The sequence below is a fragment of the Schistocerca gregaria genome, chromosome 3 (assembly GCF_023897955.1).
Source record: "Schistocerca gregaria isolate iqSchGreg1 chromosome 3, iqSchGreg1.2, whole genome shotgun sequence".
NCBI classification, from domain to species: Eukaryota; Metazoa; Arthropoda; class Insecta; order Orthoptera; family Acrididae; genus Schistocerca; species Schistocerca gregaria.
The window spans coordinates 27,105,874-27,133,043 of record NC_064922.1 but is presented as its reverse complement, the minus strand read 5'-3'; the positions used below and the strand labels follow the sequence as shown (position 1 = coordinate 27,133,043).

General features: G+C 47.4%; 13 non-coding genes across 13 annotated transcripts; all 13 read right to left on the bottom strand.

Moving 5' to 3' along the window:
* Positions 1-179: 179 nt before the first annotated feature.
* Trnar-ucg (transfer RNA arginine (anticodon UCG)) lies at positions 180-252 on the bottom strand. The gene has a single exon. It is a non-coding gene; the product is annotated as a tRNA-Arg (tRNA).
* A 3,904-nt stretch (positions 253-4,156) lies between these two features.
* Positions 4,157-4,229, bottom strand: Trnak-cuu (transfer RNA lysine (anticodon CUU)). Its single transcript has one exon. It is a non-coding gene; the product is annotated as a tRNA-Lys (tRNA).
* A 1,431-nt stretch (positions 4,230-5,660) lies between these two features.
* Trnak-cuu (transfer RNA lysine (anticodon CUU)) lies at positions 5,661-5,733 on the bottom strand. Its single transcript has one exon. It is a non-coding gene; the product is annotated as a tRNA-Lys (tRNA).
* Positions 5,734-6,185: 452 nt separating this feature from the next.
* Positions 6,186-6,258, bottom strand: Trnar-ucg (transfer RNA arginine (anticodon UCG)). Its single transcript has one exon. It is a non-coding gene; the product is annotated as a tRNA-Arg (tRNA).
* Positions 6,259-8,654: 2,396 nt separating this feature from the next.
* Trnak-cuu (transfer RNA lysine (anticodon CUU)) lies at positions 8,655-8,727 on the bottom strand. The gene has a single exon. It is a non-coding gene; the product is annotated as a tRNA-Lys (tRNA).
* Positions 8,728-11,721: 2,994 nt separating this feature from the next.
* Positions 11,722-11,794, bottom strand: Trnak-cuu (transfer RNA lysine (anticodon CUU)). Its single transcript has one exon. It is a non-coding gene; the product is annotated as a tRNA-Lys (tRNA).
* A 1,438-nt stretch (positions 11,795-13,232) lies between these two features.
* On the bottom strand, positions 13,233-13,305 carry Trnak-cuu (transfer RNA lysine (anticodon CUU)). Its single transcript has one exon. It is a non-coding gene; the product is annotated as a tRNA-Lys (tRNA).
* A 1,433-nt stretch (positions 13,306-14,738) lies between these two features.
* On the bottom strand, positions 14,739-14,811 carry Trnak-cuu (transfer RNA lysine (anticodon CUU)). Its single transcript has one exon. It is a non-coding gene; the product is annotated as a tRNA-Lys (tRNA).
* A 452-nt stretch (positions 14,812-15,263) lies between these two features.
* Trnar-ucg (transfer RNA arginine (anticodon UCG)) lies at positions 15,264-15,336 on the bottom strand. Its single transcript has one exon. It is a non-coding gene; the product is annotated as a tRNA-Arg (tRNA).
* Positions 15,337-16,389: 1,053 nt separating this feature from the next.
* On the bottom strand, positions 16,390-16,461 carry Trnat-agu (transfer RNA threonine (anticodon AGU)). The gene has a single exon. It is a non-coding gene; the product is annotated as a tRNA-Thr (tRNA).
* Positions 16,462-16,792: 331 nt separating this feature from the next.
* On the bottom strand, positions 16,793-16,865 carry Trnak-cuu (transfer RNA lysine (anticodon CUU)). The gene has a single exon. It is a non-coding gene; the product is annotated as a tRNA-Lys (tRNA).
* A 452-nt stretch (positions 16,866-17,317) lies between these two features.
* Positions 17,318-17,390, bottom strand: Trnar-ucg (transfer RNA arginine (anticodon UCG)). The gene has a single exon. It is a non-coding gene; the product is annotated as a tRNA-Arg (tRNA).
* A 490-nt stretch (positions 17,391-17,880) lies between these two features.
* On the bottom strand, positions 17,881-17,952 carry Trnat-agu (transfer RNA threonine (anticodon AGU)). The gene has a single exon. It is a non-coding gene; the product is annotated as a tRNA-Thr (tRNA).
* Positions 17,953-27,170: the final 9,218 nt, after the last annotated feature.

Below are 27,170 nucleotides of genomic sequence, written 5' to 3'. Positions count from 1 at the left end.
AACTCGCGGTGAGGGCACTCTGCCGACCATTTCGCTAGTTAACACCGGTCTTGTTGTGTGTGTTTCAGGCTCAAGACCATCTCCAAGCACAGAATGGTCAACAGCAACATTCAGACGGTTATGTACTGCTCAATTGCTACATTAAAACGGTATGTTTCTTTTTCAGAACTGGAAAAACACGACCGTGACAGGATTCGAACCTGCAATCTTCGGATCCGAAGTCCGACGCCTTATCCATTCGGCCACAGGGTCACTGACGACGAAGTATAACATATATACGACTCATCTCGAAACGCTCACACCCCCTGAGGAATTGTGTTTTCGTTCCACACAGCCGCTGCCCCTTACTCTTTCCCACCCATTCGTTACATTCAACCTCTTACGAGACCGACCAAACATAGACAGGAAAACAAGACCACACTCTTTGCGCATTCGGAATCGATGGCAGGGTGTCCCTCGCCGCATTTGCTACAATGGCCATTTGCTACTTCCTTCAGAAGCGGTGGCGGCGACGACGACGACGACCGCGAGAGGCTCTGAGATTAGTGAGAAATACATCTATAAAATGTAATTCAGACTGCCTAGTCCCACCTTATGCCATACTGCTTTGGCAAATACTTTATCACCACAAGCGATCACAACCTTATCACTTTTACCTTAGGGAGCAGGGAGTGCTACTGGGCCATGGGGTGGGAGGTGCAGTTGAACTTCAGGAAAGCCAACTGGGAACGCTTAGCCAGAGAGTGTGACATTCCTCCGTTACCGGATGGTGACAGACAAATTGACATTGACAACAGAGCTGAGGAACTGGTGTGTGCAGTGACTAGAGCGATGAAGGCGGCCGTGCCAACTAGGAGGAGGGCCATGGCGGCCTCGCCGACACCATGGTCTCCTGAGCTGCAGGAGCTGCGTCAGTGTGTCAGAAGGCTGCGGAGGCACTACCAGCGCAGTGTCGTCTGGTGGGAGAAGCAGAGATGGTTACTGCTATACCGGGAGGCAAAGGAAAGATTTCAAAAAGAATTAAAAGCGGTCTGTGTTAGAAGCTGGGAGACATTCGTGACCAATCAGCTGGCCTTGGATCCATGGGGGATTCCGTATAAACTAGTAAGAGAAAAGATCCGCTCCCCTATGATGCTGTCCACAGTCAGGCATGCGGATGGGATGACGGACTCATGGCAGGAGACTGCTGAGGTCCTACTCCGATCCCTGTTGCCTGACGACGACAGAACAGAGGATACTGAGGAACAGCGACGGTTGCGGGATTTAGATCTGGGCGACTATACAAATGATGAGGAAGTCCTCCCTTTCTCAGAGGAGGAGGTCGCTGCCCTCATAAAGACAATAAAGAGAGGGAAAGCCCCCGGGCCAGACGGCATTGTGGCGGAGGTGGTGCAGTTCTTGGCCCCACAACTGGTCGCTCCTTTAACCCAGCTGTACAACGAGTGCCTTCGGCAAGGCAAATTCCCGAGGATCTGGAAGGCAGCAAACGTTGTAATCATTAAGAAAGGCCCCGATAAAGATCCAGCTGAGGCAAAGTCCTACAGACCCATCTGCCTTCTGGATGTGTTCGGGAAAATCCTTGAAAAGCTGCTTGCTGATAGGCTGACTGCCCACCGAGTGCTGCACGGGATGAGCGACAGACAGTTTGGCTTCAGGCATGGGCGTTCTGCATCTGATGCGATCGCCCTGGCGGCCGAGGTCTGTGGTTCGGCCCCGTGCAAGTACATCGTCGGCATCATGGTGGACATTAGTGGCACCTTTGACAACCTGTGGTGGCCTTCGCTCTTCTCCTGCTTGCGGGAGAAAGAGTGCCCAGGGCTGCTATACGGTTGCCTTAGGAGCTATTGTGTAGATCGGGAGGTCTGGCTATCATCCCCTAGCGGGAGGATTGGAAAACCCATAACAAAGGGATGTCCCCAGGGTTCCGTCTTAGGTCCCCTATTTTGGGATATCCACATGGAGCCACTCTTAAATGCATTGCAACAGAATGAAGATGTGCTAGAGGTGATAGCCTACGCTGATGACCTCCTTCTACTGGTTGGCGGCCGAAGTCGCGAGGATATTGAACCTAAAATAGACAGAGCCATGACGCAACTACTATCATGGTGCCGTAATACCAAGATGACCATCTCACCGACTAAATCAACCTATCTATTACTAAAGGGACAGTTAATAAGAAACCCGACTGTAAGAATTGAGGGCACACCAGTACTCCGACGACGAGAGGGACGTTACTTAGGGATCATCATCGATGAAAGGTGGAACTTCGGAAAGCACATTGAAACCGTGACACAAAGAGCTCTGCAAATTCTCAATAACCTCATCACCATAGGTCATAAAAGATTTCATCTCCCCCCTCACCTTATCAAATTGTATCATAATAGCATATTAACATCAATAGTGGGTTACGGCGCGGGAGTCTGGGCACACAGGCTCACGAGGGTTGTGCCCGCCATGTCGGTGAGAAGGGTTCAAAGGAACATGATATTAAGATCTGTGGGGGCATACAGAACATCTCCGGGAGGGGCCCTATTAGTAATAATGGGGCTTTGTCCTGTGGATATCAAAATCAGGGAACAGGGTGCTTGTTATTGGGCAAAGAAAGGGGACATAGAGAAAGTAGAAGAAACCTTGGGAGTTAGGGTTAGGGATAAGGGCGAGATACGGAAGAGGGGTGAAGAGCTATGGCAAGAAGTTTGGGAGGCAGAGGAATCCGGCAGAAGAACTTTCAGCTTCCTGCCGAATGTGAGGGAAAGAATGAGCATGGGTTATTTTGAACCAACTAGGGGTTTGTTCCACTTTCTCACTGGACATGGGCCTTACCCGACGTATCTATGTCGGTTTGGGAAGAGGGCAACGCCTACGTGTGACTGTGGTGCATCGGAGGGAACTCCCGGCCATGTGGTCTACGAGTGCCCCCTTTTCGATGATGTAGCAACTACACTTAGACAACAATTACCCAACCATGACACTTATATGTTATTAAGACAAGACGAGACCTTTCGACTGCTAAATCAGTTGGCAAATGAGGTATCACGAAAGGTCCTAACACAATATCTGAGAGAGCTTTAAGACTTAAAGAAATCACATACTAGGTCAATACCCCAATGCCGTACCGCCTGTGCGTGGACTGGTCGACTGGTAAAGTTGGAATCCGCCACGTGCAGGATAGGGGGAGAGGGGCGACCATACCGGATTTGACAACGCACCGATTCTGACTTAGAATAGTTCATTAGGTTAGGAAATTAGAATAGGAATTAAGATAGAAACCTGCAGCGAATAAAAGTATTGGCCTGCCCTGTGCCAGGGCGCGTTCACCGGGGTTAGCTCGGTGAGCAAGGCACACAAGTAGGATTGTATATTTACTGGCATGTTTGTAACGCTGCAGGCAGTAGAGACTAGTGTAAGAAGTAATATTAGGAGTAGCAGATTTGTTAATTAGTAGGTCTGCCCATTCAACTAACAATACTGTCTGTAGATTAGAATTAGAAATGTATAAGCTGTACCTAAGAAATGTATTATATCATGACCCACTAATTCATAAGGTGGTGGGTTTTATTGTATAAAAACATTTTGTTAGAAATAAAGATTTTTTTTTTAAAGAAAAAAAAAATACTTTATCTGCGCCATTCGCCTTAGTCACATCTGAGAGTAGTTCTTAATAATGCGCCTGTCGCTAATTGTTTCTCATCGCAGGTACTGTTTGCTATACGGCCACGATACGCAACTGATTTCCAAGATTCGTCTTCCTCCTGTGAGGATGGAACTCACGAACCCTGGTTTACTAGACCAGTGCTCTACCACTGAGCTAAACAGGCGCCGCCTAGCGGCACTTTTGCGTACTTCGTCCGTACGGTCGTCTGAATCATCAGACTTCAGCTGACAACACTTCATATTTTCGACTAATATTTGCAGCTATGGCGACCCATTACTGCTTGGCTACACATCTGACACGTAGCCGATGTTCTCTCCAAACAAAACCACCTGCACTTCAGAACATGACTTTCACACATGTCTACAAAATCACCTTCACCTTCAAATACAGTTTTCTTACGACTGATGGAGACATAGGCAAATTTTAAAGTTGCTGTTTCCATTACATCACGTTAATCAGAAAATCGGTAATTTACATCTGCAGTGGAAAAAAATTCCGTTCCGCCCAGCGTAGAGCTCGAACCCACGACCGTGTGAATAAGAGTCTCATGCTCTACCGACTGAGCTAGCCGTGCTGCCTCGTTGGTTACCTGCTGGGTAGCAGATCACACTGTACTCGTTTGGGTTGGGTGGTCCCATACAGAATCTCTCCATGCTGCCTAATGTTTTCCTAACGTCACACTCGTCACGTACTTCACTTTTATTTCATAATCATTTCTGAGAGGTAAAGGAATTGCATGACAATCTGCAGAGCTAGCGGCGTCAAAATTAACACACATACTTGATGTGACTCAAAAGCCGAACGAGTTACTTTCCGACGTTGTTTTACATGTGCAAGTGCCAGTCAAAATTCGCGGTGAGGGCACTCTGCCGACCATTTCGCTAGTTAACACCGGTCTTGTTGTGTGTGTTTGAAGCTCAAGACCATCTCCAAGCACAGAATGGTCAACAGCAACATTCAGACGGTTTCGTACTGCTCAATTGCTACATTAAAACGGTATGTTTCTTTTTCAGAACTGGAAAAACACGACCGTAACAGGATTCGAACCGGCAATCTTCGGATCCGATGTCCGACGCCTTATCCATTAGGCCACACGGTCACTGACGACGAAGTATAACATATATACGACTCATCTCCAAACGCTCACACCCCCTGAGGAATTGTGTTTTCGTTCCACACAGCCGCTGCCCCTTACTCTTTCCCACCCATTCGTTACATTCAACCTCTTACGAGACCGACCAAACATAGACAGGAAAACAAGACCACACACTTTGCGCATTCGGAATCGATGGCAGGGTGTCCCTCGCCGCATTTGCTACGATGGCCATTTGCTACTTCCTTCAGAAGCGGTGGCGGTGACGACGACGACGACCGTGAGAGGCTCTGAGATTAGTGAGAAATACATCTATAAAATGTAATTCAGACTGCCTCGTCCCACCTTATGCCGTACTGCTTTGGCAAATGCTTTATCTGCGCCATTCGCCTTAATCACATCTGAGAGTAATTCTTAATAATACGCCTGTCGCTAATTGTTCCTCATCACAGATACCGTTTGCTATACGGCCACGATGCGCAACTGATTTCAAAGATTCGTCTTCCTCCTGTGAGGATGGAACTCACGGACCCTGGTTTACTAGACCAATGCTCTACCACTGAGCTAAACAGGCGCCGCCTAGCGGCACTTTTGCGTACTTCATCCGTACGGTCGTCTGAATCATCAGACTTCAGCTGACAACACTTCATATTTTCGACTAATATTTGCAGCTATGGCGACCCATTACTGCTTGGCTACACATCTGACACGTAGCCGATGTTCTCTCCAAACAAAACCACCTGCACTTCAGAACATGACTTTCACACATGTCTACAAAATCACCTTGACCTTCAAATACAGTTTTCTTGCGACTGATGGAGACGTAGGCAAATTTTAAAGTTGCTATTTCCATTACATCACGTTAATCAGAAAATCGGTAATTTACATCTGCATCGGAAAAAAATTCCGTTCCGCCCAGCGTAGGGCTCGAACCCACGACCCTGTGAATAAGAGTCTCATGCTCTACCGACTGAGCTAGCCGTGCTGCCTCGTTGGATACCTGCTGGGTAGCAGATCACACTGTACTCGTTTGGGTTGGGTAGTCCCATACAGAATCTCTCCATGCTGCCTAATGTTTTCCTAACGTCACACTCGTCACGTACGTCACTTTTATTTCATAATCATTTCTGAGAGGTAAAGGAATTGCATGACAATCCGCAGAGCTAGCGGCGTCAAAATTAACACACATACTTGATGTGACTCAAAAGCCGAACGAGTTACTTTCCGACGTTGTTTTACATGTGCAAGTGCCAGTCAAAACACGCGGTGACGGCACTCTGCCGACCATTTCGCTAGTTAAAACCGGTCTTGTTGTGTGTGTTTCAGGCTCAAGACCATCTCCAAGCACAGAATGGTCAACAGCAACATTCAGACGGTTTTGTACTGCTCAATTGCTACATTAAAACGGTATGTTTCTTTTTCAGAACTGGAAAAACACGACCGTGAGAGGATTCGAACCTGCACTCTTCGGATCCGAAGTCCGACGCCTTATCCATTAGGCCACACGGTCACTGACGACGAAGTATAACATATATACGACTCATCTCGAAACGCTCACACCCCCTGAGGAATTGTGTTTTCGTTCCACACAGCCGCTGCCCCTTACTCTTTCCCACCCATTCGTTACATTCAACCTCTTACGAGACCGACCAAACATAGACAGGAAAACAAGACCACACTCTTTGCGCATTCGGAATCGATGGCAGGGTGTCCCTCGCCGCATTTCCTACGATGGCCATTTGCTACTTCTGCAGAAGCGGCGACGACGACGACGACCCCTAGAGGCTCTGAGATTTGTGAGAAATACATCTATAAAATGTAATTCAGACTGCCTCGTCCCATCTTATGCCGTACTGCTTTGGCAAATGCTTTATCTGCGCCATTCGCCTTAATCACATCTGAGAGTAATTCTTATTTAATACGCCTGTCGCTAATTGTTCCTCATCAAAGATACTGTTTGCTATACGGCCACGATGCGCAACTGATTTCCAAGATTCGTGTTCCTCCTGTGAGGATGGAACTCACGAACCCTGGTTTACTAGACCAATGCTCTACCACTGAGCTAAACAGGCGCCGCCTAGCGGCACTTTTGCGTACTTCGTCCGTACGGTCGTCTGAATCATCAGACTTCAGCTGACAACACTTCATATTTTCGACTAATATTTGCAGCTATGGCGACCCATTACTGCTTGGCTACACATCTGACATGTAGCCGATGTTCTCTCCAAACAAAACCACATGCACTTCAGAACATGACTTTCACACATGTCTACAAAATCACCTTCACCTTCAAATACAGTTTTCTTGCGACTGATGGAGACGTAGGCAAATTTTAAAGTTGCTATTTCCATTACATCACGTTAATCAGAAAATCGGTAATTTACATCTGCAGTGGAAAAAAATTCCGTTCCGCCCATCGTAGGGCTCGAACCCACGACCCTGTGAATAAGAGCCTCATGCTCTACCGACTGAGCTAGCCGTGCTGCCTCGTTGGATACCTGCTGGGTAGCAGATCACACTGTACTCGTTTCGGTTGGGTGGCCCCATACAGAATCTCTCCATGCTGCCTAATGTTTTGCTAACGTCACACTCGTCACGTACTTCACTTTTATTTCATAATCATTTCTGAGAGGTAAAGGAATTGCATGACAATCTGCAGAGCTAGCGGCGTCAAAATTAACACACATACTTGATGTGACTCAAAAGCCGAACGAGTTACTTTCCGACGTTGTTTTACATGTGCAAGTGCCAGTCAAAACTCGCGGTGAGGGCACTCTGCCGACCATTTCGCTAGTTAACACCGGTCTTGTTGTGTGTGTTTCAAGCTCAAGACCATCTCCAAGCACAGAAGGGTCAACAGCAACATTCAGACGGTTTCGTACTGCTCAATTGCTACATTAAAACGGTATGTTTCTTTTTCAGAACTGGAAAAACACGACTGTAACAGGATTCGAACCGGCTATCTTCGGATCCGAAGTCCGACGCCTTATCCATTAGGCCACACGGTCACTGACGATGAAGTATATCATATATACGACTCATCTCGAAACGCTCACACCCCCTGAGGAATTGTGTTTTCGTTCCACACAGCCGCTGAACCTTACTCTTTCCCACCCATTCGTTACATTCAACCTCTTACGAGACCGACCAAACATAGACAGGAAAACAAGACCACACACTTTGCGCATTAGGAATCGATGGCAGGGTGTCCCTCGCCGCATTTGCTACGATGGCCATTTGCTACTTCTGCAGAAGCTTCGACGACGACGCGACCCCGAGAGGCTCTGAGATTTGTGAGAAATACATCTATAAAATGTAATTCAGACTGCCTCGTCCCACCTTATGCTGTAACGCTTTGGCAAATGCTTTATCTGCGCCATTCGCCTTAATCACATCTGAGAGTAATTCTTAATAATACGCCTGTCGCTAATTGTTCCTCATCAAAGATACTGTTTGCTATACGGCCACGATGCGCAACTGATTTCCAAGATTCGTGTTCCTCCTGTGAGGATGGAACTCACGAACCCTGGTTTACTAGACCAATGCTCTACCACTGAGCTAAACAGGCGCCGACTAGCGGCACTTTTGCGTACTTCGTCTGTACGGTCGTCTGAATCATCAGACTTCAGCTGACAACACTTCATATTTTCGACTAATATTTGCAGCTATGGCGACCCATTACTGCTTGGCTACACATCTGACACGTAGCCGTGTTCTCTCCAACCCAAAACAACTTGCACTTCAGAACATGACTTTCACACATGTCTACAAAATCACCTTCACCTTCAAATACAGTTTTCTTGCGACTGATGGAGACGTAGGCAAATTTTAAAGTTGCTATTTCCATTACATCACGTTAATCAGAAAATCGGTAATTTACAACTGCAGCGGAAAAAAATTCCGTTCCGCCCAGCGTAGGGCTCGAACCCACGACCGTGTGAATAAGAGTCTCATGCTCTACCGACTGAGCTAGCCGTGCTGCCTCGTTGGATACCTGCTGGGTAGCAGATCACACTGTACTCGTTTGGGTTGGGTGGTCCCATACAGAATCTCTCCATGCTGCCTAATGTTTTGCTAACGTCACACTCGTCACGTACTTCACTTTTATTTCATAATCATTTCTGAGAGGTAAAGGAATTGCATGACAATCTGCAGAGCTAGCGGCGTCAAAATTAACACACATACTTGATGTGACTCAAAAGCCGAACGAGTTACTTTCCGACGTTGTTTTACATGTGCAAGTGCCAGTCAAAATTCGCAGTGAGGGCACTCTGCCGACCATTTCGCTAGTTAACACCGGTCTTGTTGTGTGTGTTTGAAGCTCAAGACCATCTCCAAGCACAGAATGGTCAACAGCAACATTCAGACGGTTTCGTACTGCTCAATTGCTACATTAAAACGGTATGTTTCTTTTTCAGAACTGGAAAAACACGACCGTAACAGGATTCGAACCGGCAATCTTCGGATCCGATGTCCGACGCCTTATCCATTAGGCCACACGGTCACTGACGACGAAGTATAACATATATACGACTCATCTCCAAACGCTCACACCCCCTGAGGAATTGTGTTTTCGTTCCACACAGCCGCTGCCCCTTACTCTTTCCCACCCATTCGTTACATTCAACCTCTTACGAGACCGACCAAACATAGACAGGAAAACAAGACCACACACTTTGCGCATTCGGAATCGATGGCAGGGTGTCCCTCGCCGCATTTGCTACGATGGCCATTTGCTACTTCCTTCGGAAGCGGTGGCGGTGACGACGACGACGACCGTGAGAGGCTCTGAGATTAGTGAGAAATACATCTATAAAATGTAATTCAGACTGCCTCGTCCCACCTTATGCCGTACTGCTTTGGCAAATGCTTTATCTGCGCCATTCGCCTTAATCACATCTGAGAGTAATTCTTAATAATACGCCTGTCGCTAATTGTTCCTCATCACAGATACCGTTTGCTATACGGCCACGATGCGCAACTGATTTCAAAGATTCGTCTTCCTCCTGTGAGGATGGAACTCACGAACCCTGGTTTACTAGACCAATGCTCTACCACTGAGCTAAACAGGCGCCGCCTAGCGGCACTTTTGCGTACTTCATCCGTACGGTCGTCTGAATCATCAGACTTCAGCTGACAACACTTCATATTTTCGACTAATATTTGCAGCTATGGCGACCCATTACTGCTTGGCTACACATCTGACACGTAGCCGATGTTCTCTCCAAACAAAACCACCTGCACTTCAGAACATGACTTTCACACATGTCTACAAAATCACCTTGACCTTCAAATACAGTTTTCTTGCGACTGATGGAGACGTAGGCAAATTTTAAAGTTGCTATTTCCATTACATCACGTTAATCAGAAAATCGGTAATTTACATCTGCAGCGGAAAAAAATTCCGTTCCGCCCAGCGTAGGGCTCGAACCCACGACCCTGTGAATAAGGTCTCATGCTCTACCGACTGAGCTAGCCGTGCTGCCTCGTTGGATACCTGCTGGGTAGCAGATCACACTGTACTCGTTTGGGTTGGGTAGTTCCATACAGAATCTCTCCATGCTGCCTAATGTTTTCCTAACGTCACACTCGTCACGTACGTCACTTTTATTTCATAATCATTTCTGAGAGGTAAAGGAATTGCATGACAATCTGCAGAGCTAGCGGCGTCAAAATTAACACACATACTTGATGTGACTCAAAAGCCGAACGAGTTACTTTCCGACGTTGTTTTACATGTGCAAGTGCCAGTCAAAACACGCGGTGACGGCACTCTGCCGACCATTTCGCTAGTTAAAACCGGTCTTGTTGTGTGTGTTTCAGGCTCAAGACCATCTCCAAGCACAGAATGGTCAACAGCAACATTCAGACGGTTTTGTACTGCTCAATTGCTACATTAAAACGGTATGTTTCTTTTTCAGAACTGGAAAAACACGACCGTGAGAGGATTCGAACCTGCACTCTTCGGATCCGAAGTCCGACGCCTTATCCATTAGGCAACACGATCACTGACGACGAAGTATAACATATATACGACTCATCTCGAAACGCTCACACCCCCTGAGGAATTGTGTTTTCGTTCCACACAGCCGCTGCCCCTTACTCTTTCCCACCCATTCGTTACATTCAACCTCTTACGAGACCGACCAAACATAGACAGGAAAACAAGACCACACTCTTTGCGCATTCGGAATCGATGGCAGGGTGTCCCTCGCCGCATTTCCTACGATGGCCATTTGCTACTTCTGCAGAAGCGGCGACGACGACGACGACCCCTAGAGGCTCTGAGATTTGTGAGAAATACATCTATAAAATGTAATTCAGACTGCCTCGTCCCATCTTATGCCGTACTGCTTTGGCAAATGCTTTATCTGCGCCATTCGCCTTAATCACATCTGAGAGTAATTCTTATTTAATACGCCTGTCGCTAATTGTTCCTCATCAAAGATACTGTTTGCTATACGGCCACGATGCGCAACTGATTTCCAAGATTCGTGTTCCTCCTGTGAGGATGGAACTCACGAACCCTGGTTTACTAGACCAATGCTCTACCACTGAGCTAAACAGGCGCCGCCTAGCGGCACTTTTGCGTACTTCGTCCGTACGGTCGTCTGAATCATCAGACTTCAGCTGACAACACTTCATATTTTCGACTAATATTTGCAGCTATGGCGACCCATTACTGCTTGGCTACACATCTGACATGTAGCCGATGTTCTCTCCAAACAAAACCACATGCACTTCAGAACATGACATTCACACATGTCTACAAAATCACCTTCACCTTCAAATACAGTTTTCTTGCGACTGATGGAGACGTAGGCAAATTTTAAAGTTGCTATTTCCATTACATCACGTTAATCAGAAAATCGGTAATTTACATCTGCAGTGGAAAAAAATTCCGTTCCGCCCAGCGTAGGGCTCGAACCCACGACCCTGTGAATAAGAGCCTCATGCTCTACCGACTGAGCTGAGCCCAGCGTAGGGCTCGAACCCACGACCCTGTGAATAAGAGCCTCATGCTCTACCGACTGAGCTAGCCGTGCTGCCTCGTTGGATACCTGCTGGGTAGCAGATCACACTGTACTCGTTTCGGTTGGGTGGCCCCATACAGAATCTCTCCATGCTGCCTAATGTTTTGCTAACGTCACACTCGTCACGTACTTCACTCTTATATCATAATCATTTCTGAGAGGTAAAGGAGTTGCATGACAATCTGCAGAGCTAGCGGCGTCAAAATTAACACACATACTTGATGTGACTCAAAAGTCGAACGAGTTACTTTCCGACGTTGTTTTAGATGTGCAAGTGCCAGTGAAAACTCGCGGTGAGGGCACTCTGCCGACCATTTCGCTAGTTAACAGCGGACTTGTTGTGTGTGTTTCAGGTTCAAGAAAATCTCCAAGCACAAAATGGTCAACAGCAACATTCAGACGGTTTCGTACCGCTCAATTGCTACATTAAAACGATATGTTTCTTTTTCAGAACTGGAAAAACACGGCCGTGACAGGATTCAAACCTGCAGTCTTCGGATCCGAAGTCCGACGCCTTATCCATTAGGCCGCACGGTCACTGACGACCAAGTACAACTTATATACGACTCATCTCGAAACGCTCACTCCCCTGAGGAATTGTTTTTTCGTTCCACACAGCCGCTGCCCCTTACTCTTTCCCACCCATTCGTTACATTCAACCTCTTACGAGACCGACCAAACATAGACAGGAAAAAATGACCACACACTTTGCGCATTCGGAATCGATGGCTGGGTGTCCCTCGCCGCATTTGCTACGATGGCCATTTGCTACTTCTGCAGAAGCGGCGGCGGCGACGGCGAAGACGCGCGACGACGACGACGAGCGGCTCTGAGAATTGTGAGAAATACATCTATAAAATGTAATTCAGACTGCCTCGTCCCACCTTATGCCGTACTGCTTTGGCAAATGCTTTATCTGCGCCATTCACCTCAATCACATCTGAGAGTAATTCTTAATAATACGCCTGTCGCTAATTGTTCCTCATCACAGATACTGTTTGCTATACGGCCACGATGCGCAACTGATTTCCAAGATTCGTCTTCCTCCTGTGAGGATGGAACTCACGAACCCTGGTTTACTAGACCAATGCTCTACCACTGAGCTAAACAGGCACCGCCTAGCGGCACTTTTGCGTACTTCGTCCGTACGGTCGTCTGAATCATCAGACTTCAGATGACAACACTTCATATTTTCGACTAATATTTGCAGCTATGGCGACCCATTACTACTTGGCTACACATCTGACACGTAGCCGTGTTCTCTCCAACCAAAACAACTTGCACTTCAGAACATGACTATCACACATGTCTACAAAATCACCTTCACCTTCAAATACAGTTTTCTTGCGACTGATGGAGACGTAGGCAAATTTTAAAGTTGCTATTTCCATTACATCACGTTAATCAGAAAATCGGTAATTTACATCTGCAGCGGAGAAAAATTCCGTTTCGCCCAGCGTAGGGCTCGAACCCACGACCCTGTGATTAAGAGTCTCATGCTCTACCGACTGAGCTAGTCGTGCTGCCTCGTTGGGTACCTGCTGGGTAGCAGATCACACAGTACTCGTTTGGGTTGGTTGGTCCCATACAGAATCTCTCCATGCTGCCTAATGTTTTCCTAACGTCACACTCGTCACGTACTTCACTTTTATTTCATAATCATTTCTGAGAGGTAAAGGAATTGCATGACAATCTGCAGAGCTAGCGACTTCAAAATTAACACACATACTTGACGTGACTCAAAAGCCGAACGAGTTACTTTCCGACGTTGTTTTAGATGTGCAAGTGCCAGTCAAACCTCGCGCTGAGGGCACTCTGCCAACCATTTCGCTAGTTAACACCGGTCTTGTTGTGTGTGTTTCAAGCTCGAGACCATCTCCAAGCACAAAATGGCCTACAGCAACATTCAGACTGTTTCGTACTGCACAATTGCTACATTAAAACGGTATGTTTCTTTTTCAGAACTGGAAAAACACGACTGTGACAGGATTCGAACCTGCAATCTTCGGATCCGAATTCCGACGCCTTATCCATTAGGCCACACGATCACTGACGACCAAGTATAAGCTATATACGACTCATCTCGAAACGCTCACACCCCCTGAGGAATTGTGTTTCCGTTCCACACAGCCACTGCCCCTTACTCTTTCCCACCCATTCGTTACACTCAACCTCTTACGAGACCGACCAATCATAGACATGAAAACAAGACCACACACATTGCGCATTCGGAATCGATGGCAGGGTGTCCCTCGCCGCATTTGCTACGATGGCCATTTGCTACTTCTGCAGAAGCGGCGGCGGCGACGACGACGACGACGACGACGAGAGGCTCAGAGATTTGTGAGAAATACATCTATAAAATGTAATTCAGACTGCCTCGTCCCACCTTATGCCGTACCGCTTTGGCAAATACTTTATCTGCGCCATTCGCCTTAATCACATATGAGAGTAATTCTTAATAAAACGCCTCTCGATAATTGTTCGTCATCACAGATACTGTTTGCTATACGGCCATGACGCGCAACTGATTTCCAAAATTCGTCTTCCTCCTGTAAGGATGGAACTCACGACTCCTGGTTTACTAGACCAGTGCTCTACCACTGAGCTAAAGAGGCGCGGCCTAGCGGAACTTTTGCGTACTTCGTCCGTACGGTCGTCTGAATCATCGGACTTCAGCTGACAACACTTCATATTCTTGACTAATATTTGCAGCTATGGCGACCCATTACTGCTTGGCTACACATCTGAGACGTAGCCGATGTTCTCTCCAAACAAAACCACCTGCACTTCACAACATGACATTCACACATGTCTACAAAATCACCTTCACCTTCAAATACAGTTTTCTTGCGACTGATTGAGACGTAGGCAAATTTTAAAGCTGCTATTTCCATTACATCACGTTAATCAGAAAATCGGTAATTTACATATGCAGCGGAGAAAAATTCCGTTCCGCCCAGCGTAGGGCTCGAACCCACGACCCTGTGATTAAGAGTCTCATGCTCTACCGACTGAGCTAGCCGTGCTGCATCGTTGGGTACCTGCTGGGTAGCAGATCACACAGAACTCGTTTGGGTTGGTTGGTCAAATACAGAATCTCTCCATGCTGCCTAATGTTTTCCTAACGTCACACTCGTCACGTACTTCTCTTTTATTTCATAATCATTTCTGAGAGGTAAAGGAATTGCATGACAATCTGCTGAGCTAGCGGCGTCAAAATTAACACACATACTTGACGTGACTCAAAAGCCGAACGAGTTACTTTCCGACGTTGTTTTAGATGTGCAAGTGCCAGTCAAACCTCGCGGTGAGGGCACTCTGCCGACCATTTCGCTATTTAACACCGGTCTTGTTGTGTGTGTTTCAAGCTCAAAACCATCTCCAAGCACAAAATGGTCAACAGCAACATTCAGACGGTTTCGTACTGCACAATTGCTACATTAAAACGGTATGTTTGTTTTTCAGAACTGGAAAAACGCGACTGTGACAGTATTCGAACCTGCAATCTTCGGATCCGAAGTCCGACGCCTTATCCATTAGGCCACACAGTCACTACCGACCAAGTAAAACTTATATACGACTCATCTCGAAACGCTCACACCCCCTGAGGAATTGTGTTTTCGTTCCACACAGCCGCTGCCCCTTACTCTTTCCCACCCATTCGTTACATTCAACCTCTTACGAGACCGACCAAACATAGACAGGAAAACAAGACCACACACTTTGCGCAATCGGAATCGATGGCAGGGTGTCCCTCGCCGCATTTGCAACGATGGCCATTTGTTACTTCTGCAGAAGCGACGACGACGAAGATGACGACGACGACCGCGAGAGGCTCAGAGATTTGTGAGAAATACATCTATAAAATGTAATTCAGACTGCCTCGTCCCACCTTATGCTGTACCTTTTTTTTTCCTTTATTGTCATTTTATACCTACAAAGGTAGGCCGGCAGCGGCCTAATATGCCGCTCTTCGGCCACAAGAAACATACAAGAGATAAAAACAGGAAGACATAATCTCAAAACACAGACATGGAGGACAAAATTCAGAAGACAACAGAGAATAAAAGGAATTGAAGTCGTTCACCGACGCAGCACTGTTTCAGTTTTAAAAAAACGGGCAGCACAGCACGGAACAGAGAACACCAGCACAGGTGAACGGTGGAGCAGAAAACGAAGAAACACTCGAGGCACAGACGGGACGAAAGACACGGACACTGTGGAGATGGGCTTCGGCGCTTGCAGGGGCACTGTCCACACCGAAAAGCTGGGGGCCTGCCAAGGGAAAAAACAGGGGGAGGGAAGAAGGGAGGGGGAGATAGGATGCCAGGGAGGAGGAGGGGAGAAAACGAAAAGAGGGGGGTGGAAGCCCAGGGAGAGGGGGAGTGGAGGTAAGGATGGAAGGAGGGAGAGAGGGAGGGAGAGAAGGGAGAGAGTGTGCCCACAGGATATACTGTACCGCTTTGGCAAATGCTTTATCTGCGCCATTCGCCTTAATCACATCTGAGAGTAATTCTTAATAAAACGCCTCTCGCTAATTGTTCGTCATCACAGATACTGTTTGCTATACGGCCATGACGCGCAACTGATTTCCAAAATTCGTCTTCCTCCTGTGAGGATGGAACTCACGACTCCTGGTTTACTAGACCAGTACTCTACCACTGAGCTAAAGAGGCGCGGCCTAGCGGAACTTTTGCGTACTTCGTCCGTACGGTCGTCTGAATCATCAGACTTCAGCTGACAACACTTCATATTCTTGACTAATATTTGCAGCTATGGCGACCCATTACTGCTTGGCTACACATCTGACACGTATCCGATGTTCTCTCCAAACAAAACCACCTGCACTTCAGAACATGACTTTCACACATGTCTACAAAATCACCTTCACCTTCAAATACAGTTTTCTTGCGACTGATTGAGACGTAGGCAAATTTTAAAGTTGCTATTTCCACTACATCACGTTAATCAGAAAATCGGTAATTTACAGATGAAAAAATTCCGTTCCGCCCAGCGTTGGGCTCGAACCCACTACCCTGTGATTAAGAGTCTCATGCTCTACCGACTGAGCTAGCCGTGCTACATCGTTGGGTACCTCCTGGGTAGCAGATCACACAGTACTCGTTTGGGTTGGTTGGTCCCATACAGAATCTCTCCATGCTGCCTAATGTTTTCCTAACGTCACACTCGTCACGTACTTCACTTTTAATTCATAATCATTTATGAGAGGTAAAGGAATTGCATGACAATCTGCAGAGCTAGCGGCGTCAAAATTAACACACATACTTGACGTGACTCAAAAGCTGAACGAGTTACTTTCCTACGTTGTTTTAGATGTGCAAGTGCCAGTCAAACCTCGCGGTGAGGGCACTCTGCCGACCATTTCGCTAGTTAACACCGGTCTTGTTGTGTGTGTTTCAAGCTCAAGACCATCTCCAAGCACAAAATGGTCAACAGCAACATTCAGACGGTTTCGTACTGCTCAATTGCTACATTAAAACGGTATGTTTCTTTTTCAGAACTGGAAAAACACGACCGTGACAGGATTCGAACCTGCAATGTTCGGATACGAAGTCCGACGCCTTATCCATTAGGCCACACGGTCACTGACGACCAAGTATAACTGATATACGACTCATCTCGAAACGCTCACACCCCCTGAGGAATTGTGTTTTCGCTCCACACAGCCGCTCCCCTTACTCTTTCCCACCCATTCGATACATTCAACCTCTTACTAGACCGACCAAACATAGACAGGAAAACAAAAGACCACACACTTTGCGCATTCGGAATCGATGGCAGGGTGTCCATCGCCGCATTTGCAACGATGGCCATTTGCTACTTCTGCAGAAGCGGCGGCGGCGACGACGACCGCGAGAGGCTCCGAGATTTGTGAGAAATACATCTATAAAATGTAATTCAGACTGCGTCATCCCACCTTATGCTGTAACGCTTTGGCAAATGCTTTATCTGCGCCATTCACCTTAATCACATCTGAGAGTAATTCTTAATAATACGCCTGTCGCTAATTGTTCCTCATCACAGATACCGTTTGCTATACGGCCACGACGCGCAACTGATTTCCAAAATTCGTCTTCCTCCTGTGAGGATGGAACTCACGACCCCTGGTTTACTAGACCAGTGCTCTACCACTGAGCTAAAGAGGCGCGGCCTAGCGGAACTTTTGCGTACTTCGTCCGTACGGTCGTCTGAATCATCAGACTTCAGCTGACAACACTTCATATTTTCGACTAATATTTGCAGCTATGTCGACCCATTACTGCTTGGCTACACATCTGACACGTAGCCGATGTTCTCTCCAAACAAAACCAACGGCACTTCAGAACATGACTTTCACACATGTCTACAAAATCACCTTCACCTTCAAATACAGTTTTCTTGCGAGTGATGGAGAAGTAGGCAAATTTTAAAGTTGCTATTTCCATTACTCCACGTTAATCAGAAAATGAGTAATTTACATCTGCAGCGGAAAAAAATTCCGTTCCGCCCAGCGGTGGGCTCGAACCCACGGCCCTGTGATTAAGAATCTCATGCTCTACCGACTTTTTTTTATTTTTTTTTTTTTACTTTTTTTTTCTTATCCATTTTTTTTTAATTCCGACCCCTTATCCATTTTTTTTTGTTTTTTTTAGTTTTTTTTTTGTTCGTTGTAATTTGTATATTCGTTTGTTTTCTATCCATCTTCTTTGCTCGTTTCTGCTGTCTGCTTTGCGCTTTTGTTTCATGCAAAATACACCAAATTTAATATGTCGTAGAAATAACTGCTCCTGGGAAGGACATATTCTTGATCTCATACGTTGCTTTATTCAGAATCACAATGAGACAAATGGAAGTCTTTGCAGTGAGTATAACCTTGACTATAGTACAGGAAAAACGAATTGTTATAACAGATATTCATGTTATCCACGTCCTACTTCATCTCAAGGACGATGTGAAGAAAATTTTGAAATGTTGACTGATACCGGTGCCCATATTGGTTGGTTGTGCGCCAGTGTTGGTGTGAGAGATATACTTGAAAATCTAAGACATTAGGCGCACTGCCGGACAGAATATAGTGGATAAAATGTCCCATAAGCCATAGGTAGCTGTTATGTTTGGCTGCAGGGAAGAGTCGGTAGTCCGGGCGCAGAATGTCGTGGATCTGAATCGCATGAGGCGCAGTCCGGTTGAGCACAGCGAGTTTTTTGCGCGTCCAATTCCAGATGTGCACTTGATCCTTGCAGACAAACAGATGTGCAATAGTCTCAACCATGTGGCACAAGTCGCAGTAGGGACTGGGTGCAAGATTAATCCTGTGCCGCTTTTCTTTCGTCGGAATAGTGTCAGCGACCACGTCATACCATTTGGAGCGGACATCTGTCGGAAGCGTTGGATTATGGATGTTAGCCCAAACGAGGGACCAATTGCAAGCCGGATACTTCTTTTCCAAGGGGCCAGGCAGTGACGGCCGAAGTAAGTGGCGGTACAGTTTTACCGTCGGCTTCTTGAAAAGCTCGTCGTCGAGATAGCTACTTTCAAGGTAATACAGTGCTATATGTTGAAAGTGCGGGCCGACGTGGCCAATGTCCACAGGCGGAGATATATTGCGGGGGCGGGACAGTTGATAGAGCCGCTTCGTGACGGTGTCCTCGCTGGCGGTGAGTATCTGCCATGAGCGTTTCAGATACAGGGCTAGGGCATGAATGCCGGGGTTTTTCAAGCCAAGGCCTTCCATATCGCATGGCAGTGCTGTTGTGGTGAAGGAAACCTTAAAAATATTGAGCTTCCAGACGTACCAGGCGGCCGCCGCTAGGAGTGATCTTGCTACTGTGGGTGGCATAGGTAGGACGGCGGCAACAAATTGTAATTTGGAGAGGGCATAAGAGTTGACGAAAAAGGCTCGCTGCAGACGATCGAGGTGTCGCATGTTCTGGTCGCGCAGGAGTGCTTTTATCGCCTGAATTTTGGGTATCCAATTTTTGTGAGACATGTCCAGTGGCCGGGCCGTAACGTAGAGACCAAGGTGTTTTCTAGTCTGTACACAGGGCAGCCAAGCGTCGCCTGTGATAGGTCGTTCTTGACCAAGCGTTAAGGCGGCGGATTTATTGACGTTTAACATGGCACCACTATCTCTTTGGAATTCCTCAAGAATGCGTTTCGCTGCGGTGACATCGCGAACGCCGTTAAGAAGCACGCTGACATCGTCTGCGTAAGCTTGGACCACAGACTTGATACCATAAAACTGGAATCCAGGGAGGCTATGATGTAGATGGCGCAACAAGGGTTCCATGAGGATCGCATAGAGCGTCGTTGAAAGTGGACAGCCTTGCTTGATACCCCGTGAGAGCTGGACGTACTCCGTCAATGTATTATTGATCAGGAAGCGTGTACGGGTACCACTGATACAGTTGTTGATGAGGTGGATAAAATTAAGACTGAAGCCCATTGATTCCATCACGCCGCTGAGATAGTGATAGTCAGCTCGATCGTAAGCCTTATCGAAGTCAAGAAATGCTATGGCCATAGGAGTGCGGGTGGCCCAGGTGAGGGAGACGAGATCCCGATATAGCGCCAAAATGGTGGACAGCGACCGACCACGGATCGCACTCATTTGGTATGGTCCCAGAAGATAGGGTAACAGCTGCCGTAATCGGGCATTGAGGGCGCGCGTCAGAAGCTTAAAGTCGGCATTGAGCAGAGTAATGGGCCGCAGATCTTTGGTGGTGGTCGGCGTCGGCGTCTTAGGTATTAAAACAGTTAACCCTTCTGTGAAGGCTTGGGGTAGAGCAATCCCACGTAGTACTTCATTGTACATCTCTGTGAGTTCGTCCCCTAATATAGGCCAATATTTGACGTAAAACTCGACAGAGAGCCCGTCCGTGCCCGGAGATTTATTTCGTGGCGCAGCAAGCAGGGCATCCTTCAGTTCTTCTTTGGTAAAGGGAGCAAGCAGGTCCCGATTGAGGTCGTCGGTAATGCAGTACGGCGGGGGTCCAGAATGATACCATTCTCGCACTTTCTCATGTGGTACACCAGCACAGGTGTAAAGTGCAGCAAAGTGGTTGGTAACATGGTTTTTGATGTCTCGCTGTAGGGTATAACAAGCACCGTCTGCATCCTGCAACTTATGAATAAGTTTCCTACGCGCTGCACGTAACTGTTGGACGATATGATGGACTGACGTCTGCTGTTGCGGCAAGTTTGTGGAGTCACGTGCTCGAATCTGGTGGCCGACGGCAGTGCAGCCCGTCAAGGATGTAATCTTGGCTTGGAGTCTGCGTACGTGCGTGATGTTATTAGGCACCTGATGATAATCCCGGTACAATTCTCGCAGGGCACAGAAATAGAATTCAGTGATTTCCTTCTCACCGCGAGCGCGAATCCGGGCGTGGTGCTTGATGCAAGTAATGAGTTTCCCCTTTGCATGAAGCGTCCACCAATCAATCCACGTGGAATACGTGGGCCTGCTTGATGTTACGGAGTGCCAAACTGACCGGATCTCATGCTCTAAAGAGACGTCTTGTAAGAGGCGACAGTTGAGTTGCCATCGTCCGAAGCCTCTATAAACTTTCTGCGGTGAGTGATTAAAGACGATGTGGTAAGCGATATGGTCACTGAAATTAACGGGCCAATATTCGCAAGTTCCCACGTCGGCTAAAAGACCGCGTTGCACATATATGCGATCTAACCTGCTGGAAGATGTCTGCGTAAAGTGAGTAAAGGCAACTTCATCTGGGTGTAAGGTCGCCCACGTGTCGACTGACTGCAATTCTGTAACCAGTGTTAGCAGTTCCTGGCTGAAGTTGAAGTTCGGCGTTTGATCGGTGCGGCGCAATACGCAGTTAAAGTCACCACCCATAATAATACGCAGACGCAAGTCGGTGATTAGATTCGCTATCTCTCCCGTGTAAAACTCCCTCCTCGCCGCTCGCGCGTTGGAACCGGAAGGGGCGTACACATTAAGAAGGAGTACATCATGGAACTGTGCGGCAATGCCTCGTCCGGTAGGTAACATGGACAAACAAGAACATTCAATGCCTTCCCGATACAGAATGATCGTACCTGCCTCCGTCCCTATATTGACAATGGCGTCATAACCGGGGACGTCGGCTAGGAGTGGAGTCAGTGCTTCCTGTACGAACAGAATATCTATATCAGCGGCCCGTAAATAATGTCGAAGGCTGTGGATTTTTGCTTGAGAGACAATGCGGTTAACATTTATGGTAGAAATCTTATAGGATTGTCGTGAACGGAGCGATGTGGGATGAGTGGTCATCTGCAGATGAAAACAGGTACGATTTTTATCCCTTCATCAGTCGTCCGCTTCGGAGGTCGTATAAGTCTAGACGTCGCCGTCCGTGGACGCTGCATTGCGCCGAGACGTAAGCAGCGTATCACCAGTTGCCATCGGTTCTTCACGCTCGGGATTGCCAGTCATATCTTCAATATCATCCGCCCAATTATCGACAGACACAGCCGTCGTCGCGCCTGCTGCAGCAGTTCCGGAACCGCATTGCGGGCCGTCACCCTGCACATCTGCAACTTGGGCCGTCCGCGGTGGTGCACTAATATGTGCCCTCCCCGTGTCAAGGTTGGATACATCATCGTCAATATTCATGGGTGAGGCCAACGACGGAAGATAATCTTCGGTCCCCGAAGTGTCATCGCAGATCATGCGGCCCGCGTGTTTGGCCTTTTCACGCAAGGGAGGTGCCGATTGAGCTGCCGCCGGACGAGCGATCCGACGTTTCTTGTGCTTTTTCGGGGAGGACTCACTGACAGAGGCTTCCGCATTCTTTAAAGGAAGAGGAAGAGCCTCTGTCTCTTGCTGGCTGTCAGTAGCAGTAGTGGCCGCCTCCACAACGTCAACCCGGCTTCCTCACGTGAGGCGTCACGGGGCACCGCGGCTAGTAAGCCAGCGACCGGCAAAGCTTCCTGAGCGGTAGAGATTTCCATAGGTACATCTCCGTCATTCGTAACATCGGCCACACTAAGTCCGACTTCCGCAGCCGACGCAGTGGGTGTATTTGCACGGACCGCCGCTACATAAGTAGTCGGTAATCTTGTCGGTTGCGGGGGAGGGCCCAGTTCACCCGCAGGCAGCTGCGTTAACCGTCGTCGGATGCACTGTGCCCGGACGTGTCCCGTGGAATTACAGCCTGAACATGTACGAGGCTGTCCCTCATATACGATTATCGCCCTATATCCACAAATCGTTAGGTAGGACGGAATATGCCGTTGCAATTCGATCTTAATTTGCCGCACACCGTTCAAAACAGGGTACTTATGGAACGGGGCCCACTTTTCGGCAATGTTACTGATAATTTTGCCGTAGGACTTAATAGAAGCATTAATTTGTTCAGGCGAGATTTCAAAAGGCAACTCGAAAATCCTGACGGTACGAATACCAAGACCAGCGTGGACAACAGTCACCTCACCAACATTCCCGTCACTGTGTCGAAATTTATAGGTACCGCCACATGAATCGATGATTTTGTCGCACAATTCTGGGTCACGCAATTTGATATAAACTGTGCTACTGACAATAGACAAATGGATACCAATGATATCGGTGGGAGGCAATTTAACGTCTTCATCGAGAAATCGTTCGACTTCGTAATATTTCGGTCGAGAAAAACTTCCATCAAACATAAACTTCAAAGTATCTTTCCGCTCTGGGTGATCCATGTTAGGTTCTATTCGTTACAAACAAGATATTTGCACGCCGCAACGGCCCTCGACTCACCACGTGCAGCACCGCAGGCCGCAGCTGAGCATGTAAACAACGCTCCAGGCACGTCCGACCTGCACGACGGCCGCGCCTCGACTGCCGACTGAGCTAGCCGTGCTGCCTTGTTGGCTACTTGCTGGGTAGCAGATCACACAGTACTCGTTTGGGTTGGGTGGTCCCATACAGAATCTCTCCATGCTTCCTAATGTTTTCCTAACGTCACACTTGTCACGTACTTCACTTTTATTTCATAATCATTTCTGAGAGGTAAAGGAATTGCATGACAATCTGCAGAGCTAGCGGCGTCAAAATTAACACATATACTTTACGTGACTCAAAAGCTGAAAGAGTTACTTTCCGATGTGGTTTTAGATGTGCAAGTGCCTGTCAAACCTCGCGGTGAGGGCACTCTGCCGACCATTTCGCTAGTTAACACCGGTCTTGTTGTGTGTGTTTCAAGCTCAATACCATCTCCAAGCACAAAATGGTCAACAGCAACATTCAGACGGTTTCGTACTGCACAATTGCTACATTAAAACGGTATGTTTGTTTTTCAGAACTGGAAAAACACGACCGTGACAGGATTCGTACCTGCAATCTTCGGATCCGAAGTCCGACGCATTATCCATTAGGCCACACGGTCACTGACGAAGAAGTATAACTGATATACGACTCATCTCGAAACGCTCACACCCCCTGAGGAATTGTGTTTTCGTTCCACACAGCCGCTGCACCTTATTCTTTCCCACCCATTCGTTACATCCAACCTCTTACGAGACCGACCAAACATAGACAGGAAAACAAGACCATACACTTTGCGCATTCGGAATCGATGGCAGGGTGTCCCTCGCCGCATTTGCTACGATGGCCATTTGCTACTTCTGCAGAAGCGGCGGCGGCGACGACGATCGCGAGAGGCTCCGAGATTTGTGAGAAATACATCTATAAAATGTAATTCAGACTACCTCGTCCCACCTAATGCCGTACCGCTTTGGCAAATGCTTTAACTGCGCCATTCGCCTTAATCACATCTGAGAGTAATTCTTAATAAAACGCCTGTCGCTAATTGTTCGTCATCACAGATACTGTTTGCTATACGGCCATGAGGCGCAACTGATTTCCAAAATTCGTCTTCCTCCTGTGAGGATGGAACTCACGACCCCTGGTTTACTAGATCAATGCCCTACCACTTTTTTTTTTCAAGCTGAAAATGGTCAACAGCAACATTTATACGGTTTTGTACTGCTCAATTGCTACATTAAAACGGTATGTTTCTTTTTCAGAACTGATAAAACGCGAGCGTGACAGCATTCGAACCTGTAATCTTCAGATCCGAAGTCCGACGCCTTATCCATTTTTTTTTTTACCATCTTTTTCTTGTTGTTTCATTTTATTTTTCCTTTCTTTGTTTTGTATTACTTGATATGCCATTGTTTAAAATTTAGGGGTGACACTCAGATTCAGGCTGTGGAAGCAAAGCGGGCAGTGGTCGAAACCCGAGGCCTGGCCACGATGACTCCACCGTCCTGTTTCCGAATGGCACCTGTACTACGGCGTCGTACTTTCCCCTACTGTCTCTGTTCTTGGTCTCACGTTTGTTTTTCTTGTTCGTCCTAAATATCCACGAAAACTTCAGTCCAGGTTTAGAAAAGTAGTTTACAGAAAGGTGGCAAATCCAGAAATAGTGTATAGGAAATCGGCTAACACAGGCGACCTTAGCCAACACCCTCCCTTTCAAATGTCAGGCTAAGCATATTTGCAAAATCTTCACGGCGTCCTGGCATGCGCAATCGGTTCCAGTAAGCAGTAAGAATGTACTGTCGAAACGTTAGGTGTTCATCCTCTTCATGACAACTAATAACAAAATGTACGAAGTGTCCAAGCAACCACATAACGGTATTGAGCTTCGTTCGCGGATAAAAGGAAGAATCGGGCCGTACGATGATGTCAATGGTATTAGCGGTTTCGGCAGTCCTAGTGACAAAAGCCAGTTGTTTCCTGAGCCAAATCCAATTAGCAAGGTGCCCACTGCAGGTGAATCGATGCTCAAGTGTGTCCAGGAGACCACACCGAGTGCAGTTGTCCGTGTCAGAAAGACCAATACGGTGCAGTCGTACGTTGGTGGGGACCAAACCATTAACTACCCTACACCACGTGGACGCCACAGCCATAGTGTGGATCGGCAGACTAACATTCTTCCAGACGTTCTTCCAGGACACTGATGGAGACGCCAGTTCGATTGGATTGGGACCGGCTAGCCCCTCCCAACGGGCAATCAAGCTCTTGGTCGTTGGCACCGGTCGTCGCAAGAAGACGTCACCGAGGTAACTAACCGCAATATAAAATTCCCGGACGTGTTTCAACTTAAAATTGAGGCGACCGACGTCGACAGGTGGAGCAAGGCTCTTCGGACGCACAACAGTAAAAAGTCTGGATGTAATTGAAGTCATTTCTTGCGTAACAATTAGAGTCGTACGGCGGACGTACAAGGCAGATGCCTTGCGAGTAATGTCAGTGAGGCCCAAGCCTCCGGAGATACGCGGTTTCGTCATAACCTCGTAACGCAACTTGAATAGATGACCCTTCCATATAAACCTGCTAGACAATTGGCGCAACCGTTTCGCCACCATAATGGGAAGGGGGAACAGCTGAGCAACATAATAGGCTTTACATAACACGTATGTGTCTAAAATTCTGATTTTTTGCAAAATGGTAGCAGAGCGCTGCTCATGGACCATCAGAGCCCCCTGTATCTTCTCGGTGACAGATTTCCAATTAAGAGCTGCCATTTTTATAGGACACCGATCAATGGTAATCCCCAATGACGTATGGCGAACGACAAAAGTGGCCCAAGGAACATCAGCATCTCGAAACCCTCGAATATCAAGGAACTTACACTTACCCTGATTAAGACGCGCTCCAGAGACACAACAGTATGCATCGACTGCCCCTTTCAACAATGTGATATCATCACGTTGACGGAGGAGAACAACGACATCGTCCGCGTACGCCTTAACCGTGAGCTTCCCACCAGAGAGGGTCATACCCTGAAGCTTGAAAGCAAGAGTCCGAAGCAGCGGTTCCAGGGACAATATGAATAGCGACATAGAGAGCGGACTACCCTGAGGTACCCCTCGGCGGATAGCAAAGGGCGGCGTCAGCTGCCCATTGACTGACACCCGAGCAGTTATTCCCCAATACAAATTACCAAGAACACCACGTGATGAAGCGTTAAAACCTATTGTATCTAAAACATGATCTAAAAACACATGACTGGCGTGGTCAAAAGCCTTATAAAAATCGAGGATAGCAAAGGCACAATGAACGTTTGTAACCGCCGCAACCGAGACAACATCCCGATATTCGGCTACTGGGGTCAGAATAGATCTACCAGGAAAACAACATTGATGTGCACCAATCACACCCCGAAGCAGAGAAGACAATCGACTATTGAGCGCTCTAGCAGCTGTCTTGTAATCAAAGTTCAGCAAAGTGAGCGGACGAAGATTGGCAGTAGATAAACGACCAGTGGACTTCGGAATTAAAACAATTTTCCCTACTTTAAAATCGGCAGGCACATCCATCCCCCTGACAATCTCATTTAAAATCTGCGTAAAAGTGCCACCCAAAAGAGGCCAAAAACGGAGATAAAAT